General features: G+C 42.1%; 1 protein-coding gene across 7 annotated transcripts in view; it reads right to left on the reverse strand.

Annotated features, from left to right (window-relative positions):
• ATXN1 (ataxin 1) overlaps nucleotides 1–21,601 on the reverse strand; it is a 408,196-nt gene that overhangs the window by 137,656 nt on the left and 248,939 nt on the right. For all 7 annotated transcript variants that reach the window (XM_023512286.1, XM_012804250.2, XM_023512285.1 and 4 more), the window contains one exon: nucleotides 13,720–13,847. The gene's annotated coding sequence lies outside the window, so the exon portion shown is untranslated. The remainder of the gene's footprint in view (nucleotides 1–13,719; nucleotides 13,848–21,601) is intronic.

Genomic DNA, 21,601 nt, shown 5'->3' on the forward strand with positions numbered 1-21,601 from the left:
TATAGCTCTGAACCTGGTTCCACTCTTTCCGACTTATCTGTGCTATTAAAATTTCTATGAAAGGAAGGTAGTTTGGATCCTAATGTTGACGTTCATTGCATCCCCACGTCCCTTGTAGCTTAGCATGGTTACAATGCTTAAGGTAACATGCAAAGTGCAGGTGAGTAAGAAAAGAAGCCGCCAAACTCAGGGAAATGATACACACAGGTGGCAGAAAATGCGCACCTGCTTCCTCACCCCACTTCCAAAAATAAGAAGACTCTATTTTGCTCCTCTATACTCCATATACTTTAGAACAGATTGAATAAGCATTTATAAAGAGAAATACATTGTTTCGATAAGTATTTAATGCGTAACTTCATGTAAGGTCATGTGTTTGTACAGAAAAAACCCTGCAGTTGGATGTTTCTCCAGTCGCCCATAATGCTGAGCTCATTCCTTCCTCTGGCACTTGTTCTGTACTCTGTTCTGGAAGCCAGGCCAGATTGAGCATAGCAAACCGTATCTTCCTTTCAGTATAGAATGCAATGAGTCAGTGTTTGTGCAATGATCTGCTATTAAAGCAAATAAGCAGAATCAGGAATTCCAAAACATGCCTTGTTTTCATTTCCATTTCACATGAGTGTAAAGCTCGCCAAATTTGGGCACTTTAAATTATGAAGTCTCCTATCACACATTTCTTTATCAGTGCTCTACATAATTGTTTAACTAAGACTCTCTGATAAAAATGTCTAAAATGCTTGCTATGTTTCTCAGCAGCAAACAAATGCCTGTAGGCTCTCCCCATGCCCTGGAGTTTTTCAAACCCTCTCCAGTCTTTGAAAATATATCCCTCTCAGTTGGCGGTGCCCGTGATAAACACATGGCAGGTAGAGGAGCTAAGCCACCAACCCCAGACTGGCAGAGAGGTGACCTGAATGGCGACAGAACACTCCAATCAGTGAACACAAAATGAAAAGCTAGTATGTTCAAGGATCCATCTCATAAGGAGCTGATTTTCCCAAAGTCTGTACAAATTCCTCAAGTGGAGTAAAGGTAGGAATCTCTTTTTGTCTATCTTTACCCCCTCAGCTTCCATTTATTCTCAATTATTTGGTTAGAGAAGGTGGCCCTCCAGGTAAAGAAGGCAGGAATCAAGGCCATCTTGGGCAGACTGCGCCACCTCATCCAGGAATCTTCTGTATTTCCTTTTTGAACGAAAATAATATTATCTGCATAATGCACATTTAGATGCCCCTCTCCCTCATGTCTGTCTGTAAGAGACAGCATTTCAGCATCTGAATTGTAACCCCAAGGACTGAGAAGTTCCCAGCTACTCCGACCCAATGTCAGGTAGTTTCAGTGACAACAAACTGGCCCAAAAATGTACCGGTGAAAACCGCAAGTTCTCACTCTCGGTGACTTGAACTTGGTGAAATGAAAGAGTGATTTCTATTTTAGTATTTTTAAAGAGTTATGCTTAGAAGCACAGTTAAAAGGTTGTATCTGGAAATTAATAAGCAAGCAGTGGTCCTTTCTGAAGTCACAGAAGCCTCTTCCTGGAGTCCTTGGAACACAAGATTTTGAGCCATAGGGAAAAACACATGGAGAGGAAAGAGTCTTCAGTTGAGTGACACTGCAAAGACATGTATAAGAAGACACTTTCAGGGACTGTCTCTGAATAGACCCCTCTTTAGGTGTTTACTTAGAATCCACACAGGCCAGGAATCTGGCTGGATCCCACAAAGAAGTGATGCGAGGAGCCCTGGTAGGGTTCTCCCACCAGACTTCACACAGACAATGCTCGTGTGTCTGTTCTCCACCTTGGAGGGCCTCCACCATCTTTTCTGGTCATGTTACCCTTAAATAATACATCCATTTTGAACCACCTCTTTGCAGTCCTCTGACTTCTCCAGACTAACCCTGCTGGAAATTTCTCTGAATTGCCTAGGGCTAATTAATCCTTTTAGGATTTCTGCCCTCTAATCATGTTTCTATGTTTCTTACTGATCACGTCAACATTCTGCTTGAAGTCTTCCAAAGACTGAAAGTTTTCTTGTCTTTAAGACAAACTCCAGACTCCTCAGCAAAGCTTACTGAAAAGACACTTCACCATCTGGCCCCTTCTTCACGAGATTCCTCATGCACTCTACTCGTCGCTACTCTGAAATACAGTAGAAGCTCCACAGCTGACCACCTCCTTAAGTTGACCTAATTTTCATAGACCAGACATGCACCACATATACCTGTCGGGACAGGAGACCTAGTTCTTTGACCAACTCTGCATGCTGAGTTGGTCTATAGTCCCTTGGGTGGTCAACTTACAGAGGCTCTACTGTATGTGCAGTTTTCCACATACCCTGCTCTCTCCCACCTCTGAGCTTTCCCCAGGTTGTCCACCACGTGCCCAGAACTAGTTCCCCCACTCCTTGATCTGAATTTATTAGATAATTTGCTTTGGTGGAAAGGAAATTAGCAAGCATTTCGCAAGTAAAGCTTGAAAAGCACTTCAAGCTTTTACACTGGGGTTTGCCACTCTTGGGAACTCTGAGACTACAATATGAAGAAGCCAGCCCACTGGAGGATGAAAGGCTACCTGAAACAGAGACAAACTGTCCCAAATGAAGCTCCCTCTACCACTTGGGCCAACCAGCCTTCCAACAGCCATGTGAGGAAGGCCACGCTAGATTACCCCATCCCAGCCAAGCCGGCCCAGAATAAAATAGCCAGTGTAAGTCATAAGAAATAATAAATGTTTGCTGTTCTCTGCCATTAAATGTTGGGCCGGCTTGTTACACAGCATATGCTAACTGATACTCCTACTCTGTTTTCTGGTTAACATCTATCCATCTTTCGGGTCCAAGGATGTAAGGTTTCCCTGACCCCAGAAGATGCCACATTGGTTTGGATCCATGGCACCATAATGGGCACCACTGTGAAAGCACTGGCTATGGTGTAACTGAGTTGCCTGTTTTCTCATCTCTCTCCCAAGTGACAGAAAGGCCCCTTAGATGTTGTGGATGCCTGTCCTATAGCACACACACAGCAAACCCTTGATAGAAGATACCAGAATACAGGTATCTATCTTCAGGCTTTTTTCCCATCCTCAATTTTAAAGAATTTGAACTAGACTATTTTTAACTATCACTATCTAGACATAGTAACTACATCAAAATACATTTTAATTTTTTTTCGTTTCACTCATATCAAAGCCTTTGGGAATCTCCCTACTCTTTTTCAGATGAGAATATCATCTTTTCCAAACTCACTGTGACTTTCAGTTTGACTAATGTTAAAAAATTCACCTAAAATTCCAAGGGCCCTCAGCATATGCACATGGATAATTCTGACAAATGTTGTCACCTTCACTGTCATAATTACTCTACCATATACATGTCAAAGAAGTAGGTCTTAACAATACATAACTGAATTCACTCTCAGTGTAGTGACAATGACAGTTAATGACAATTCCTATTACATAGGAACTGTCTCTACAACAAAGAGACGAGGAAGATGCAACTGTTCACCTATTCATTTCAGCAACACATCATGATAAATTTTGTTTTATGAAATTTATCATCATAATGGCATCATAGCTACCAAGTTACTATAGAACAATCACTCAGCTAAAATCTTAATGTAGTTTATCTTATTTAATTCTCTCAACAATCCTTCAGGTTAGGTATGGTCAGAGCTATTTTATAGACTGGGTAAATAAGGCTCAGAGAAATTAGGCAATCTCCCCAAGGACACACAGCTAATGAGTGGCAGGTCTGGGTTTGAACTCAGATATGATTCAAAAAACCTCTTATTTAGACTTTTTTTTTTTTTTTTAAGAGACAGAGTCTCACTTTGTCACCCTCAGTAGAGTGCCTTGGTATCACAGCTCACAACAACCTCTAGCTCCTGGGGTTAGGCGCTTCTCTTGCCTCAGCCTCCCGAGTGCTAGGACTACAGGCACCCACCACAATGCCCAGCTATTTTTTGTTGCAGTTTGGCCAGGGCCGGGTTTGAACCCACCACCCTTGGTATATGGGGCTGGCACCCTACTCACTGAGCCACAGGCACCACCCTAGACTCATTATTTTTAAATCTATTAATTGGTAGTGATAACTATCTTCCTTTGAAAGACAAGGAAACAGGCACTGAGAAAGAAAAGTAGCCTCTCTATGGTCTCAAAGGGACAGGAATGGGAAGAGAACCCAGGTGTCCATTCTTAGCCTGATGCTCCCACAACAGGACCAAGCCCAAGGCCTCCCCATCTTTTTAGTGACTAATACTTCGATTCATACCTACTCCTGTGATCAACAATGACAAATTCAGGAGAGGATAGAACAGAGTCTTTCTTTTCTTTTTTTTTTTTTTTTAGAACAGAGTCTTTCTATGCTAAGTATGCTTCCAATTACTTACTGTAAATCTGGATTGTTTGGGAAAAGAACAGTGTGAAGCATTACGTCCAGGCAACCCAAACAGAATATCACCTGCTCTACCAAATTGCTTTTAGAAAAGTAACCATCAAACCTAGATAAGGATTTTAATCTAACTTTAATGCCACTCACATTAGGTGCATCTCTTATTCACATGAGAATTTTGTCACCTGTACAGCATAAACAATGATGAATATTTAACACTTAAGTATTCAATTAAAACTTACATAATGGTCTTAAAAAAACAGAACTTCACTTCTGTATAATATCGAGATGAACCTAATAGGTATTTATTTATTGTTCCAGGAACACACGATGTCTTCTATCATTCAAACCTTTCAGCAATTTAAAATAATGACGAGGTTGGGCACAGCACACATTGTCAAACAAAACTGACCTACTGTATTTTATCTTTTAAGAAACATCTGGAAAACACAGGATGCAAACAACTACCACTGGAGTTTCTTTTTTTCCAAAAATTATTTCTCTTACTTTCAGTCCCACATCTTCACTACCTATTCTTATCCAGCCCTGGAAGAAGGAACAGATAGTTTTTGAGTATAGAAGGGGTATGAGAACTGCTCAGTTAAACCCTGACTGGCTTTCCTCATGCAGGTGGCTTGACTTAAACACAGTCATTCAATGCAAAAAAAAATGGCAAGAATACAGACTCTATGCCATTTGTGTGTCTCCAATGCTCTGGGGACACCTTCTCATCAGTTTCTCTCTACCCTAAATGCTTGCTAAGACCCACCTTTAGTCTTTTTCTTTGTGAAAAGGTCTTAACATCTCCCAACCCACAAAGACAGAAGCACTCCCAAGAGAAAATGCCAGCCAAATCCACTCCTGGGTCTTCTACAAGGTGGCTATGGAAGAAAGCCCCCAGACATCCAATGTCACTTGACCAACTGTCTGATTTCAGATTTAATCTGCACAGGGTCAACCTGGCTAGGGACTTTAAAGATATGTAATGTTCAGGATTTCTGTGTCCTTTTGGATCCAAATCAGAAAATGGCATAAAAAGTCATTTACTGCCAATTCAGCATGTCATAAAGGGATGAGGAGAGGAATTGTGAAGAAGAGCAGAAGGCAAGCCACACTGCGGTTTCATGCTGGGCGCATGGAAGACTTGCTGGAGCTCAGTGAGAAAGCTCTCGCGACAGTGGATGGCTTTCAGGCCTGACTTGTCAGTGTGAAAAGGAGCCAGGAAGGGCTGTCCTGGTGTTTCCCTTCCTCCTCCCTCTCCTGACCTCTGATTCCTCCAAAACATCTACTCACGTCTCCAAATCCAAAAGCCAGTGCTGATAAACAACCAGAGCATTAACCCAATTCATGAGAAAACCTGATACCATCAAAAGTTCCGAGATCGCCTAACATCTTGGCCAGGCAGTTCCTCACATTCTGCCTGGACCATCCATTCATTAGCTTGTTATTGCCCATGGGATGCTAATCTGTACCAGAAAGACCATGTAACCCCGATACTTAGTAAGTGACACTCCCACGATACGCTCTGTACATGCCATCCTCCTCTTGGAGGTTTGCCTGGATAAAGGAAATGGAAACTCCTCTTTGAGCAAGGTGACTGCCAACTCCCTCCTGACCCTTTCAAGGCCACCCTCTTCCATCGCCACTCCTTGGCTTGCCTTTAGAGAAGTGCCAGCCAGTGAGCTGCTAGGACAACTGGCGTCACTGGTGAGGCACAGAAACAAATTGCCGGTGGAGTTGGGAACCTGAACTGCTAACTCTGATGGCAGTGATGAGATACTGACTGGCAGCTAATCTGTCCCCTAAAGGGAGTGACAGAGTAACATTACCCAGTGGGCGACTCTCACCTTGACACACTACCCTTACATCTCCTTATGTGCTTGATGTGAACGGTGACAGAGAAGGGGCAAGGGACTAGCTTTAGACAGAGGCTGGATGACTCTACTCTGAATTATGTGAGCCGGTGGACACACAGTGACCACATGATACTTGTACCTTTAATTTACCTTTAATCTCCTGATAGTGGGAGGAGTAGGAAAGTCAGAAACAGGGAGAGCAATTGAGGTTGCCAAAGAGAAGGGGGAAATAAATCTGTTTGGACAAGCAACAGCTGTCCCCTTTCTGAACAACAGCAGCCTACTCTTATACCCCCTTTTCATAGAGATCAAAGAAGAAAAGCAAAGGAAACTGGAAAACTAGGGCTTGCCCTAGTAGAAGAGAACAGTCTCTGTGCCCAGTTCTTTGTTCTGCAGGATAAGTTTTACAAAGCCTATAATGGGCAGCAACTCGTAGGAGCCCCAGGCATTAAGACTGCCTATCAAAGTCTTGGATTTTAGCCCTGGAGAAATTACAACTTTTCAATTCTATGCAAAGCTACCCAGGCTTGAGGAGAAAAAAAGGAAAATGAAATGAAGAACAACCCGATGGATGGTTTAGGAAACTACTTTAGCAAAAGCGTTTTCATTTCTAGATATTGGTGAGGGTGGCTGATGTGCAGATTGAAATACATAACTCACAGGTCAGTGCCAGTACAGGGGGTCCCGCAGTGAATTCTGCCAGCATGAGGGCAGGTTATTCCCAGTGCCAGGCATTCACGTCTGGGAGGGAGATGGTCATGGAACAACACGTATAAATTTAGGTACTGAGAAAGAAGGAGAATCGAGCATAGAGTGCACATTGGCTGGGCGCAGTGGCTCACGCCTGTAATCCTACCACTCTGGAGGCCATGGAGGGTGGACTGTTTGAGCTAACGGGTTTGAGACCAGCCAGCGGCAAAGCAAGACCCCCAAATCTACTAAAAACAGAAAAACTGAGGCAAGACGATCACTTAAGCCCAAGAGATGGAGGTTGCTGTGAGCTACGACACCACAGCACTCTACCCAGTATGACAGCTTGAGACTCTGTCTCAAAAAAAAAGAAAGAAACAAAAGAAAGGAGTGTAAAGACACAATGACAAGAACTTCCCTGAGTTTTGGAAATAAAAGATTCTGAAGGGTATTGCCATTGGTATCCCATTTATATACCAAGTTTAAGGATCAGTAAGTTGTGAAGTAAGTTGGTTAAGCACAAATAGAAAAAAATGACTTTGAAAACCTAACTTTCTCCAACATGGGTTTTAAACGGCTAATTTTGCTTTCTCATCTAAAAAGCATTTTATACTTGTCGAAAATGCCTTTTTCTGAATCATTCTTCGAAGGGTTAACATCGTCCCCAGAACTTATAGAAGACAGATAAATTCTTGTAGTCTAAAATTCTACTTAGTAATAATTTATTACAAAACTACCATGGGAAATTTAATATGAATATATGTTAAGGGAGTGGTTAAATGATCTTCTGGTATAAAAAATGATTTTTTTTTTTGCACTACTGTTCAGTTATCCTTGTCCTTCCTTGTGGGCATGTTGATTCTTGAACAGTGAGCACACCTCAAAAATACACCACTTGAGAAAGGCATATCTATCATGGGGTGTAGTTTCTATGCGAAGTTCATTTGGACACACTACACTTACTACTGTCCCTCATCATCTCTAAGCGGCTCAAGTTCTTGCTTCAACATCTGCATATGAAGATCTAAAATGATCCTAAAGGAAATGATGCCCAGGTGCTACAATTGATTCCTCAAGCTACGTCTATGGCAGTGGTCAAACCACATAACTTAGGATAGAAAGAAATCTCTGGCCCTGAGGTGTCACATGCCCAGACACAGAAGCAGTTAAATAAAAGACTATTTCTAGCCTAGAAAAATCTTCCCCCGCCCATCCACCTCTGAGGAATCCTGCCCATCGTCCCTTTGGGCACACCTGACTCCAGCACTGAGCACATCTCCCCAGGGCCTCCTCCCAGGATAAGGGTTCAAAGGGCAGTAGATACAGATTACTCAGCACCATATCCCTGACAGACTTGGGCAAACCTAGGCACACGACCATCCTTTAATAAATATCATTTATGTGTTGAATTCTACACCTAAATAGGATGCAAGAACTTTTAACCTCAGCACCATTCAGTTAGAAAGCAGCCTGACTGGGCTGTAAATGATTTACTTTTCCTCACAGAACATGAATAGTATAGAAAGTCCAGGAACTCTACTCCTTCCACAACTGGGTTTTCTGTATATTTTCCTCTCTTCCTCCCCAAAGAAGCTGAGAGGAAAAGTGAGTGCTTGAGGAAGATGGCGCCAGGGGGAAAGGGTGTGCCCGGGATGGGCCACACTCTGCCAACTGCCTCAGGAAGTAGCTCTGACATCACCTTTCAGAAGCGGCAGCTCAAGTGAAGACCCTGCCAAAGGTTCCGGCTCTGAGTACCACAGTAGGGGCCACAGCCAGGAATTAGTGAGGTTATCAGTAAGCCTCACGTGATTCAAGAAGTCTAGGAAAGGGAGATAAATGGGTAAAACAGAAAACCCTAGTGAAGACTTGAGGCTACAAGAGAATGCAGAGGGTACTTAGATGAAGCTACACAGTCAGAACCTCTTTGCCTTTATAATGTGCAGCCCAGTTTGCAGAGCTGGTACAACCAAAGACAAAAAAAAAAGAGATGTTTCCCCTTATTTATCAAACAGTGAAATCTCCCTTCTCTCCTGACCCCCTTATCTACTTCAGATTTTTTTTTTTTAATATGACAGTGCTAGAGAATTTGGTAACACAGATGGCAAATCTAAAAGGTACGAATTGAAACATAGAGAAATTCCCAAATTGTTCTTATTAAAGTGTGTATGTGTAATTCACTCACTCTGGAGACTAGAAATTCAGCTCCTATTTTTCAAGATTTATAAAGACAACAGAATGCTGTTTAAACAGGCGTACGGGGGGTGTTTATTTTAGTCTCTCCATTTCTTCCCAGGAAAACATAATTCCTGCACTCAGAGCAAATTATTCTGAAAAGAGGGTCAGTACACACATACAATTTCAGAAACCTTTATCGTACTGTCCTAAAACGCGATGTAGCACAGTGCCTCCCTTAGAAAGTTTTTGTGAACTTCCCCTTGCACGCCACAGAGAAGATCAGGTGGGTTAAATTTGGACCATCACACCATTTCTTCATTCCAGACTGTGCACTGGAATGAAGTGCTAGTCAGTCACCTTCGAGATATCTACCTAGAAACAGCACTTCGGACCTCACCCTACTTCGGGAATAAACATGAACCTGGTGAAATGATGTGACTGTAGGAGACAAAATCACCACCGTTCACAGAAGGTCAGGGTCGGCTGCTCACAAACAACCAACAAAGCAAACCACTCAAATGGAAAAGAAGAGGAAACACACATGGTGCAGAATTTTTTAAAAAGTATCAGAAAATCCCCAAACTCTATTGATAGGCCTACAAAACTTTTTTTTTTTAACAAATTATTTCCTACCCCACATTTTTATCAGAGACATTCATTCAGCATTCAATTATAAGGAAAAGAAAAGTGACCCTCCATACTATCCCCATCCCCTCCAGCTGTCAGACTCGAGTCATTTTGCTTATCAGAATGGGGTTTATGTTCCTTGTCCTAACGGCTCAGGCCCACACATGAGAAACCTAGAGAAACTCTTACTCTATACTTCGACATTCACTTAACAAATGTCCAGTGAGAGCCCACTATGGGCCAAGCAGTATTTTAAGTGCTATGGATTCACCAGACAATAACAGCAATAATAAAAACCATCCCTGCTCTCATGTCTCCAGTTGAGGAGACTGATGATTAACAATTAAGTATATAACATGTGAGGGTTGATAGGAAAGGGATGGATGCTATTTTATATGGGTCAGGGAAGGTTGCTTGGACAAGGTAACTCAAGAAGTCCTATTTAAGGTAGCAGAGAAGTTTAGGAAAGAAATATGGATCAATGGCTCCTCACCTGGACCCTAAACAATATTTGAGTATGGAGGTGGATAGGTGTAGAAAAACAAACTTGGAAAATGGCTCCTATTGTATTTTGAAAACGGCCAATGAGCACAGACCCTAAATTAAAGACTAAAACTATATTCCTGGGAAGCCCCCAAATAAATACTTTTGAATTGTTATATGGTGCACAAAAGCGTCTTGTAGAAAAGAGTTTCATGGTGGTGATAGACATAGCAATCCTTTTTTCTTTTACTGTTAAGACTGTGCTTAATGTTTAAAAACAGTTGTAAATGAGGTAGTGCTGAACACTGACTTTCAGTAACCAGAGAAGGTAAAATGAGGGTTTGATTTGCTTCATGTAAGACTGCTACTCAGTGCAATGTTAAACACTCAGAGTCAGAAGAACCACTAGAAGTCTTTTAAGTCAATTTTCTCATGTTGCCATCATGAAATGAGTCTCCAGGGGTGGAAGGGGCCCAGGGTTATACAGCTAACTGCAGCAAGAACCTAGTTCAGCGTTCATACTGGATTTTTCTTCCTCTCCACGCCAGGTTCATGGTCTTGGGAATTCACGGACCATGGGTAAGCAGAAGTGAAAGAGCAATAGTTTATTGATCATAGATGGGAAATAGAGAATAGAAAGGAAAGCTTCCAATGAAACAGAAGGGGTGCCCAACCGGATGTGGCTGCAGCATAGCTTTTGGGGTTTTTATGCCTTGTCTTATGCCCAAATGTTGCTAGCAAACACTGATTGGGTCCTTCAAAATTCACAGGCATGGATTGATTGGTTTCTTTAAACCTTCACCAGCCTCTGTTGATTGGCCCTCTGTTCACACTGGCATGCTTTTTTCGTCCAATCCCGGGGGGCGGAGGAGGTCCTGCCCCTGGCATGTCCTGCCTAGCAACAGCCAGTGGCCAATGGCTGCACAGGTTCCACAGGCGCTCTGGGGTGGTTATGAAACTGCCTGCTGGTGATTTTCCAGGCTTGCAGACTATGCCCAACCTCCTCTCCGAGCGACCCCTCTTTCTTCTTTAGGCCCCATTTTGCCTGCCTCTGCCTAAAGCCTTCTGACTCCTATCAGCGTGACTGCCGCTCTCTTATACAAGTTACCCTATCTTGGAACCAGTTTCAAACACCTTCAGAAGCAAAGGCGAGCTGCTAGAAAGATGGCGGCAGATTTAAGAGACAGTTGAGGGGACAGGCGGGCAAAGAGTTTGGGGTGCTGATCATGGGAACCACTCCTTCAGTAGCTGCTGTGATTATCACTCCCACATTCATGCACCACACCCAGACACACCTTCTTTGAAAATCGCTTGCCTTTCGTATGGCCACATCTCTCCGTGGTGCGGGCCTTGGCGCACCCTGGACGCTTAACGTCAGGGAAAACAAACTCAGTGCATAAAAATGTTCCAGGATTATAAAAAGGGTTACTAACCCCAAAATTTACAGAGAAAACTGAGAACTCCTCCCAAGCAAATGTAATTTTTAAAAGAAAGTCCTTAGCATGCTTAAAAGAAGTCTCCTGGAATTTAGGGGTTTTTTTTTTCCCTCTCCCTGAACACAATTTACAAAGGGATTTTAAAATTACTTTTAAGTCTGCCATGTGGCATCTTAAAGTTTACACTTCAGAAGTTCTTTGAAAACCTCACTTAACATTCGAGGTCTGACAGCGTGTCACATGAGCAGTTCAAAGCAACGTAAAAAAAACAAACACACAACAACAAAAAAATCCCCATCAGATTTGAAACAAAAGCTATCTTGATTATAGTAACTGTACAACTCATTTAAATAGAACCTGAAATCTAAGGCACTTTTCCATAAGACACTTGTTTCCCAGGATGAAAATACTTTCAAATTATCACCACAAGTGCATTCAAACGGCTGCCTGATTGGGAAAACATTTCTAGTAAAACACACTGTAACTGTAGCACCCAAATCTAATAGGGCCTCCAATTCTTTCTTGATAGTGATAGAAATGTTTACAACAACTTATTTTTTAGTAAATATTAAAGTACCTAAAACAATGCTCTGCCCTGACACGGACTCTAAACCAAGATAATGGCTGTTTAATAATTAGCAGTATGAAACACCATGCCAACTTAGAAAATACTACCTATGGGGGGTTAGCAACTTGTCCAAGATTGCAAATTTACTTGACCTTCATGGTAAAACCAGGAAGAGAATTCAAGTGACTTGATTTCAGGACTTTCCACGAGAATCGAGGTGATCATATGCACATGGAAATATAGTCAAACACCAGCATCTCCTGCTATCTGCTTACTGTAAGGCACTGGGAAATTCTGAATTTCACGAGCTCATTTATATATTACTATTTAACCCTAAGGATATGATACAGATGCAAATGTTTAGAAATCCATGACATATAAAAAAGATCAGGAAATATTTATTTTCAGTGTTAATGCTTTTTAGCCCTGCATCTTGCTTTTTCCAAATCTTGTAGGCAACTAGCAAAAAACAGGTAATAAATGCCTGGAAAATGTTCCTGATTGAATTATTAAGTTAAAAACTTTAAAGAAATGTAAACATATAAATAAGAATATACATGTATATTACAAAAATATCCATATATATCTATATATGTACCCAACAATCATCTAGTAGGGGTTGGGTCTTCGTAGTCTAAAATTTCAGGATAATCTCTCCTCTTGCTCAGAGGTATTCATAGGCCATCCTGGGTTTCCTGTAGTTATATTCTTTCCTGATCAAACCCTTTTAAACTTTTTTTGTGACACAGTCTGGCAAGGAGGTAAACTCTGCAGAAAGTAGCAGGGCTGGGCACACCCACGTTGTTTCATAACGGATGAGCTCCTTGAAAACATACTATGTCATCTCTTCAGTCACTTGACACTGAAACTTCTCATGCCAGGTGTCTGTTGGCTGACATGCAGAAACAACTTTCCTAGCCTCAAAATCCTAACCTTGTAACCTGAGAAAATCCAGAAAGATCAGCTAATTCTGAATGAGAGAAACACTAGTAATAACTGTTTTTATTTGTGTGCCTCAAAATTTTAAAAGTTGGGGGGGGGGTGTCATTCTTATCAAAAACTTCACCTAAATAAGAATAATTGCTGGGTAGAAAATCCTGGTTGCTAATTATCTGCCTGGAGAATTGCATTCCCTACTCACCAACCTAAAAGAATTGGTTGTTTTAAAAGGCTGCTCTAAATTCAAGGCTGCTCTAAATTTGATACCATTTGACTCTCCCCGTAGAACGGGTGTTCCTACAATGAAAGAACCACTGTCTTCCACTGTTTTATTTCAGAAGTTGATAATGAGCAGCACTCCCCAGAAACTGAGAGAAATCCAAGTTCATGGCACTTACAAACAGAACTCCTTCCCCTAAAAAAAGAAATTAATTGGATGATCACCTAGAGCTCATGCTAATAATCCTTCAACACCCTGGCTCAGTTACATCCAGCAATTCGCAAATCCTGACAAGGCAAGCCACTGCAGATGTTGCTCTTGGTAGTTAACTTACAACATTCACTGCACACTGTTCACAGGTAGCCTCAGCCTAAGCTTCACCATGGAGACTTCTCACAGAAGCTGAAGGGCTTGTGGATTCAGACGTGTTCTTTCTTCCTTTCACAGACAGGTGCGAAATACCTACCATCAGAACAAAACAGAAGAAAAGGAAAAAGGTCAATGCATCATGGAATCACCTGTTACCTTGACAAATAAAATTTTACCATCAATTGGATGAAATAATTCTCATAGTTCATTAGATTAACTGATAATTCACCAAAAGCCATTTTTCTAGTACCCATTTCTGAAAAAAGGAATTCAATAGTTATGCTGTTGCCCCAGGGGACACAGCCTGGTAGAGTCAGCCTTCCCCCCAACACCCATAAAGTCAAAGCTGATCCTGGAAGATTTCCAGATACATTCCCAGCCAAGATGCAAACTAGCAACACAGCCTTCAAACAAGCCACTTGATTTTGCTTTCTGCAAAAGGGACCAAGGACTATCATCTTTGGTCATTCTCAGACCTCACTAGGTTGCTGGGAAGACTAATAAGCTCATTCTTGCAGAGCGCTCACAGTTCCTGAGAATAAAGGCACTGTGTAAGCACAAAGTATTATTAGTGGTCAGAAGCCTGTTCTGAGCTCTGGAGCCAGAATGTGCATGCCAGCATTGGTTAGGCACCATGAACCCACTATCCCTGGATCACCCACATGTCTAAACATCTGCATGACCCCCTGTGCTGAGGTCCAGGGCAGAAGGGGAATGGAAATGGAGATGGCTGGGATTTCCAGGAGAAAGAAAGTGAAGGTATCAACAAAAGCCAAGAGAAAGCACACGGGAGGCACGAGAGGCGCATGCAGAGCGAGAGGCTCAAGCAGGAGCCTGGTTATTGGTCCGCCGCTCCCTCAGCTTGCTGCTTTGCAGCGCTCTGTGCACGGAATGTTTGTGAAATTTTCCACTTGGCTGTCTGCCATTGCCACCCACCAAGGATAACACTTACACCCACAGAAGTGGCACACCAAAGCCCTGATAGAAAAGGATTGGGTGAGGGTTTTTTTGGTTGCTTTTAACGAAAAGACTTGATCAATCCTAATCATTAGTATTTTCCACATCTGAGTTTCTTGACTTTTTATCCCCTTTGAGGCAGAACCAGAAACAGCTTCTTGAGGACCAATATGATCAAGTTATTCTGACGTGTGCACTCTTGAGGATCATACTTGAGGTAAAGAAACTTACATTAGTCTCACGAGGAGGACAAAAACCACAAGCTAGAGTCTTGTCTGCTTCCCAGATAAATCATCCACAGGGCCGGTCATGGTTTTCCTTTCAAAATCATGAGCATTGCTTTGAACACATACAGAGTTGCATATATCAGCTATGTAGGTGTAATAGATAATAGTTACGGGAGAAAAAGGGGTCCCTTGTCTTTTCAAAAAGGGACAAAAACGAATAGTAACAAATATTAGGCTTGGAATTGGTAAAATATTTTGAGGAATTGGTAGACCTCAAAATAAAGAACTAAAAAAAAGGTTGAGAGATAAAATTAGGACAGAAGGGAACAAGGAGGTGTCTGCTCCTCATATAATTAACTATCCTTTTTATAATGAATACAGTTTACCAAGTGCTTTCTCATTAATTAACTCATTCACTCAACAAATTTTTACTTGGTTGGGCTATATGCTTAACTGGGAACGCATGTAAACAAAACAGACCGCTAGTACCCTGCCCTCAAGGAGCTCCTTGTCTCAAGAGCTTTAAAGAATTTTAAACATCTCTAAGAGACACTAAAGAATTATATGACTTTTCTGGGGTGGCACCTGTGGCTCAGTGAGTGGGGTGCTGGCCCCATGTACCAGAGGTGGTGGGGTCGAGCCCAGCCCCAGCCAAAAGTGCAACAACAACAACAAAAAATAGAATAAAAATTATAAAAAAAAAAAAAGAATTATATGACTTTTTAGTACATGTATAAAATTTGACAACCAGAAAGGCACGATGAAGAAAAAAATAAACATTGTGATTTAAGGGCACTCGTAGTGGGAGTACCTCATTGAGAAAGAGGATCTCAGGAAGGCGTTCTTTGCAAAGCTAACAGCGGAGCAGGGAGGTCAGAGCTGAGGAGAAGTCAGCCAGGCAGTGAGTTTCCAGGTAGAGGAAACAGCCTGAGCACCATTTGAACTGATCTAGAGATGGACAACTAATTTATGTCATTCCACTTTTTTTCTTCTTGGTCATTTCAAGTGGGTCTCCTTGGTCAAGAAATGAGTGGCACAACTGTTCTCAATACCTTGAAGAAAGAGATGACTCTTCTTCCTGCTTTTGGGGCCATGAAAGGAACAAACACTAGTAATTCTGCAAGAGGAACACCACTCTGTAAAGGTATTACTCTTGAAGTAACAGGAAAAAAATTTCGCCCATAATGCACCCCATGTCACCCCCATCATCACAGTGAGAGGAAAGGGAGCTAGCTCTCTGTTGATAACTGAATGCCGCAGCTGGAGTTAAGAAAACTCTCCCCACAAGAACTAAAAACAGATTATACTACATGTAGACTTCTGAAAAAAAAAAAAAAAAAACAATCGTAGTACCTTGTTATAGGGTCCAAATTTTTGGTTTCCTCTTGACTATAGGAAATTTTTATTATTTCTTCCCCTTGAACTTAAATGGCTTTAGGTCCACCTTTAACAGTGTCCTGTTAACCTTCCCTTTTGGTTCTTGTTCTAGGGATCTGCTCACTTTCCCATGTGAATAGCAAGATGCAAAGAAACAAAAAGTAAGGGAGGCTCAGCACCCGCAGCTCAGTGGTTAGGGCGCCAGGCACGTAAACCAAGGCAGGTGGGTTCAAACCCGGCCCGGGTCTGCTAAACAATAGTGACAACAACAACAACAACAACAAAAAAAACAGCCAGGCATTGTGGTAGGGATCTGTAGTCCCAGCTACTTGGGAGGTTGAGGCAAGCGATTTGCTTGAGCTCAAGAGTTTGAGGTTGCTGTGAGCTGTGATGCCACTGCTCTTAACTGAGGGTGACATAGTGAGACTCTGACTCAAAAAAAAAAAAAAGTAATGGAAATGCTGTGTTCATCTGAAGTGTATCCTTATTCCCTATCATCCCAAATCTGCCTCAACTTAATTCTTCCACTAAGAAAAACCAGTAATTTGCTTTCTCCATCCTACAATACTAAAGCATCTTTGAACAGGCTCATTCATGTTCTTCCCAGGAATGCAGTAATTTTGAAAGTCTGTCTGAAATTAATAAGCCAGACTTTTATCTGAGGCTCTTTCCATTTAAGATGGCCAGGATAAAACGTAATTTCTCCTACAAGTTCTTCATACAAATAAATATATTAATAATACTCCAAGTTCAAAGTCTCAGAACACAAACCTTCATTTTGACCTAGCCGTTTTGATAAACCTTAGCAAACTCACAAGGAAGACAGAGAGAGTGTGAGAACAAGAAAAAGCACTTCTTGAAGCTAAGTATCCAGTATTTTGCCATCAGACCTGGGACTTGATGCCAGCCTGACAGTTTCATACTCTGTCCAGAGAAGAAAATGACATGATGCCAATTTCTCCTTTCCCTAACTACCCACAGCACTTACAGTCTCTATCGTACATTCTGACCCAAGGTCCTGTTCGATGCAGCACTCTGTTGTACCGTCTTTTTATACTCCACTGGATTTATTTAAGTCTTGAAGGCTCAAAAAGTTTATAAGCTCTCTGATGAAAGAAACCTTGCCATGCTCTTCTGTTGCAACCTCCTAATAGTGGAAGAGCCTGCATTTAAATTAAATGATCCCTATCCAATACCTGTTCCAGGACTTAACTCTTCCTCTCCAGTTATAATTGAAGCCCATTTCACCTTTCGCCGCCCTCTGAGGATTTAGAGCTCCCGTGATGCCTACTGTCTAAATGGAAGCCCACTACAAACTAGAAAGCAATTAAATTACAACCCAGCCTTCTCTTTTTCTTCTTCCAATCCATTATAATTTTAGTCATTAGTGGATGTTGAACAGTTGCCATATCTTTTTAAGATGTGCAAACTCTGGCCAGGCGTTGTGGTTCACACCTGTGATCCTAGTACTCTGGGAGGCCAAGGCAGGAAGATTGCTTGAGCTCAAGAGTTTGAGACCAGCTGGAACCACATAATAAGATCTCTCTGGAAAATATATTTTGAAAGCCAAGCATGGTATTCCCAGCTACTCTGGAGGCTGAGGGAGAGGATCACTTGAGCCCAGCCGTTTGAGGTTGCTGTGAGCTATGATGACACCATTGCACTCTAGGCAGGGAAACAAAACAAGACTGCCTCAAACAAACAAAAATGACTTGCAAACTTCCTCCCACCTTCTTGTCTTTGATTTTTACAGCTTTTCAAAGGCCACTATTAAGGAAACCTCTGTGGTCTGTGGAAGGGAGATGTGGACCTCTGAGCCAATGGTGGGTACTAAAGCTTGAACCACCAGCATCAGAAATGGCTGGAAGGTCTTGTTAAACTACAGACTACAGGGACCCATCCCCATAAATTCTAATGCAGTAGGCCTGGGGTAGGGCCAGACAAGTTGTATTTCTAACACATCCTAATGTGATGTGCTGCTGTTGATCCATAGACCACACTGTGAGAACCACCCACCAGTCCAAGGGTAAATCTTTCTGTCAATTACGGAGCCAGCCAGAGGGCTGAGCATCTTTTGCACCATAAAGGGCTAAACACTGGAAGGAATGATATCTGTTTATCCCCAAGATGTGAAAAGTGACCAAAAAAGACCAACACTCCCCCCCCACACACACACACTGTATAATCTGGGGAAACTCTTTGTGCCCTTTTTGGAGCTCTTAATCCATTCTCCTCCTACTAGATTTCGAGACCTTGTTGGGGGTCAATTCTGCCCCCCTCAACTTTCCTTCAATCTTTTCCCTCTCTCTTGTACACGTCTCACCTCACAGGCACATTCCTAAATGGCTGTCACCTCCCTTTTGTTTAGCAACAGGTTAAAATGTAGTATAAATTCAGTGTTGGTATTTCACCACCTACATCTTAAAACCTCAGAGCTTGATTTCCACAACTGTTTTTTTTTTTTTAAATAAACTTCATCATTCCCTTTCAAAGGTCAGAAATGGCTTCCTGCCTTCTAAATGCTGTGACCTTTTCTGAGTCCTCTTCCTAACCAATTGCTCTTACAGAATTTAATACAGTTCACTATTAGTTCTTTCGACGTTCTTTTTCTTTTGTTTGGTAGCTGAGCATTTTTGCCTAAACAGCATCTTTTTAGAATGACCTCTCCCCCATTCATTTTGCTATTAGGCCTGAGATGACCTTAAGTCTTGGCTCCAAAGATGGACATATGACTCAGGTTTGGGCAATCATAATACAGTTTCTAGGCACAGTGACTGGTTTCAGGGACAGGCATGTACCCAAGGTGAATCAATTAAAGGTCTTTCTTAGGCTGGAACCAAGAAGAATGAAAATACCCTGGTGAGATCATGGAAGCATGATGCTACTAAGAGCTGTTGGAAGCACTTCTTGAAGAAAGCCCACTTAAGAAGAAAGCTCCACAGCAGAGAGCTCAGTTGAAAGACAGAAAGTCTAAGTCTTAGTGACAGTGAGGTCCCATAGATTCATGAAAGAAACCTTGCCATTTTCTTCTACTGCAACCCCCTAGAAGTGGAAGCGCCTGCATTTAAAAGGTTAGATTGGTTCCTGGAATTGGTTCCACACAAAGGTTAGATTGGTTCCTGGAATTGGTTCCACACAAAGGTATTAGATTAGTTCCTAGAATTCTGAGTTATGTTTTATTCTTAGTTATGTTTCTTAGTTATGATAAAATTCTAAGGTGGCCCCCACCCCAGACTGGCCTGTCTCCTGTACATACTCCTATTCCCAATTATTCAACAGAACACTAACGTAGGTTCCGCTCCTGTGAAAGGGTTCTGCTAATATAATTAAGATCTCAAATCAACTGACCTGAAAATAGAAAAGTGATCTTGGTGGGGCTAACCTAATCAGGTGAGCCTTTTAACAGGAATATGAGAGAACATGTTGGTGGGAGAAGGCAGGTCATCTGGCAAGGAAATAAAGGTGGACACAAGGTTCTCGGAGTGTCCCCCAGCTCACAGTCAGCCACTGAACAGGAACTTCAGTCCTACCACTGCAAAAAACTAAATTCTACAAATAACCATGTGAACTTAAAAAAGGACCACGAGCTCCAGATGAGAATGTAGCCAGCTAACACCTTGATTTCAGTCTTCTGAGATGCTGCATGGTGGACCACTAAGCCATGCCTGGACTTCGGACCTCCAGTAAAGATGAGATAATAAACATGCCAGGTTAAGTCACTATATGGTGGTGATTTGTCACGTGGCAATAGAAAATTAGTCCACACATGACACAATAAATTTCATTTTTTTTTTTTTGCTTGAATGACTCTAAGTTTTATTAGTCCATTCAACTAACATAGGCGAATATTCTCTATTTCTCCGAGACAGCACCACGGTCTATTTTGGTGTTCCTTGTATCACTGACTGCTTCTCCTCTCCCTCAGATGTTTTTGCCCTTCCTATTGTTCTTTCTAACTCTAAGGTCTGTATTCCCTAAGGCTACACGCTCCGTTCTCTTCTTTTTCTATAATTCCTATGTCTGTATCTTGGGCCTTGGCATCTCCCCTAACAAGCTGCTGGATATATGCAGCATAAATAATGTCTGTTCCAAAACTTCCTATCTTTCCCCCCCAAACCAGTTTCTCCTTTTTAATTTCTATTTTTTTTTTTTTTTTTTTTGAGACAGAGCCTCAAGCTGTCCCCCTGGGCAGAGTGCCATGGCATTACAGCTCACAGCAACCTCCAACTCCTGGGCTCAAGCGAGTCTCCTGCCTCCGCCTCCCAAGTAGCTGGGACCACAGGCGCCCGCCACAACGCCCGGCCATTTTTTGGTTGCAGCCGTCATTGTTGTTTGGCGGGTCCGGGCTGGGGATTCGAACCTGCCACCTTAGGTGTACGTGGCTGGCGCCTTAGCCGGTTGAGCTATAGGCGCCGAGCCTCCTTTTTAATTTCTAATGGATACTAGTGGCACCACTGTCTTCTCCTCCTTCTCCCACAGTCCACCAGTTGTCACGTCCTATCAATTCTGCACCCTTTCTATTCCCACTGCCTCGTGCTAGTTCAGATTTGATTCTTCTCACAATGGTCTGCTAATTGGTCTTCTTGCCTCCAATATTCCTTCTCTAAACCATTTTTGAGTCATCACTGTTGGACCAAACTTCCTAAAGTAGAGATTATATAACACAACTTCTCCCTGCCATACCTTCATCGGTTCCTACAGCTCACTGACAATCTTCCAAATTCTTTATTTGATGTTTAAGATCTTCACAATCTGGCCCCAACATGCTTTTTCAGCTTCGTTGCCTACTTTTCCCCTCATGCATGCTGAACCAGCCTGAGCTGCTTACTTCCTCTCTGAGAGCCCACATTTCTACTCTACATGTCAAAATTCAAGCCCTACCTCCCAAGATCATCTCAAATCTTACTTTTCCCCCAGACTCCTTCCTTCAATTTCCTATACTATAACTTTCTCAGTCAGAAGGACTTTTTTTTGCAGATGAACTCCCATAGTTTTTATTCCTTTTCCTTGAGGTCCTAATCATTCTGTTCCTTATCCTAAAATAGGCATCATTTCCCTGAGCAGACAGTAGTAAACTCTGAAAAGATAGGGTTGGTGTGGCTGCCTTCTCTTTGTAAGCCTCACAAGTACTTTTGCAAATCATAACTCTGTGATCAACACTTGTTGACCAACTGATAGAGAGCATGGTATTTTGCTTTTGCTCTGACATGTCCTCAAGTCTCTGTCCTCTGTGGTTATCAAATAGCAGAACTTCTCTTTGGGTAAGCTGGAGAAAAATCGCCACAT

The sequence above is a fragment of the Otolemur garnettii genome, unplaced genomic scaffold (assembly GCF_000181295.1).
Source record: "Otolemur garnettii isolate 467f Iridium unplaced genomic scaffold, OtoGar3 scaffold00026, whole genome shotgun sequence".
Classification (NCBI taxonomy): domain Eukaryota; kingdom Metazoa; phylum Chordata; class Mammalia; order Primates; family Galagidae; genus Otolemur; species Otolemur garnettii.